The sequence below is a fragment of the Moschus berezovskii genome, chromosome 6 (genome assembly GCF_049115385.1).
Source record: "Moschus berezovskii isolate FMDL1 chromosome 6, NW_MosBer_1.0, whole genome shotgun sequence".
Lineage (NCBI taxonomy): Eukaryota > Metazoa > Chordata > Mammalia > Artiodactyla > Moschidae > Moschus > Moschus berezovskii.
The window spans coordinates 124238263-124240000 of NC_142465.1; the positions used below are offsets into that span (position 1 = coordinate 124238263).

At 46.1% G+C, this 1738-nt stretch overlaps 1 pseudogene; it reads left to right on the forward strand.

The window, feature by feature from the left end:
- The first annotated feature begins 1713 nt into the window (after positions 1 to 1713).
- LOC148777765 (28S ribosomal RNA) overlaps positions 1714 to 1738 on the forward strand; it is a 2576-nt pseudogene continuing 2551 nt past the window's right edge.

Below are 1738 nucleotides of genomic sequence, written 5' to 3' on the forward strand. Positions count from 1 at the left end.
GAGCCCATCTTTGCGTGAAACATTCCCTTGATATCTCTAATTTTCTTGAAGAGATCTCTAGTCTTTCGCATTCTATTGTTTTCCTCTATTTCTTTGCATTGATGGCTGAGGAAGGCTTTCTGATCTCTCCTTGCTATTCTATGGAACTCTGCATTCAGATGCTTATATCTTTCCTTTCCTCCTTTGCTTTTCTCTTCTCTTCTTTCACAGCTATTTGTAAGGCCTCCTCAGACAGCCATTTTGCTTGTTTGCATTTCTTTTCCATGGGGATGGTCTTGATCCCTGTCTCCTGTACAATGTCATGAACCACTGTCCAGAGTTAATCAGGCACTCTATCAGATCTAGTCCCTTAAATCTATTTCTCACTTCCACTGTATAATCATAAGGGATTTGATTTAGGTCATATCTGAATGATCTAGTGGTTTTTCCCTACTTTCTTCAATTTCAGCCTGAATTTGGCAATAAGGAGTTCATGATCTGAGCCACAGTCAGCTTCTGGCCTTCTTGTTGCTAACTATATAGAGCATCTCCATCTTTGGCTGCAAAGAATATAACCAATTTGATTTCGGTGTTGACCATCTGGTGATGTCCATGTGTAGAGTCTTCTCTTGTGTTGTTGAAAGAGGGTGTTTACTATGACCAGTGCGTTCTCTTTGCAAAACTCTATTAGCCTTTGCCCTGCTTCATTCTGTGCTCCAAGGCCAAATTTGCCTGTTACTCCAGGTGTTTCTTGACTTCCTACTTTTGCATTCCAGTCCCCTATAATGAAAAGGACATTTGGGAGTTAGTTCTAAAAGGTCTTATAGGTCTTCATAGAACCATTCAACTTTGGCTTCTTCAGTATTACTGGTTGGGGCATAGGCTTGGATTACTGTAATATTGAATGGTTTGCCTTGGAAACGAACAGAGATCATTCTGTCGTTTTTGAGATTGCATCCAAGTACTGCATTTTGGACTCTTTTGTTGACCATGATGGCTACTCCATTTCTTCTAAGGGATTCCTGCCCACAGTAGTAAATAAAATGGTCATCTGAGTTAAATTCACCCATTCCAGTCCATTTCAGTTCACTGATTCCTAGAATGTCGACGTTCACTCTTGCCATCTCTTGTCTGACCACTTCCAATTTGCCTTGATTCATGGACCTAACATTCCAGGTTCCTATGCAATATTGCTCTTTACAGCGTTGGACCTTGCTTCTATCCCCAGTCACATCCACAAATGGGCATTATTTTTGCTTTGGCTCCATCCCATCGTTCTTTATGAATTTGTTTCTCCACTGAACTCCAGTAGCATATTGGGAACCCACCAACCTGGGGAGTTCCTCATTCAGTACCCTATCATTTTGCCTTTTCATACTGTTTATGGGGTTAGGCTTAGGGTCAGGGTCAGGGCGCCTGTGCATGTCCCAACCTCCCCACCATCCCCCTGCTCCATCCGCCACCGGGTCCTGCTCTTCTCCCACCCCGCCTTGACGTCTCCCTCTCCGCCCGCCCCGCTGCTGCCGCCACCGCCGAACCCTTTAAGGGACGACGAACCCTTGAAGGGACGAAGGGTAGGCGGCGGGGTGGGCAGTAGGGTTGCTGTGTGTGCGTGGGGAAGGGGGCATGGGGAGGTCAGCTGTGGGTCTCTCCGTCCCCTTCTCAGGACCCCTCCTCGCGGGCGCCCTTGCCCCGCACGCCCTCCAAGATGTGACCTCAGATCAGATGTGGCAATCCGCTGAATTTAAGCATATTAGTC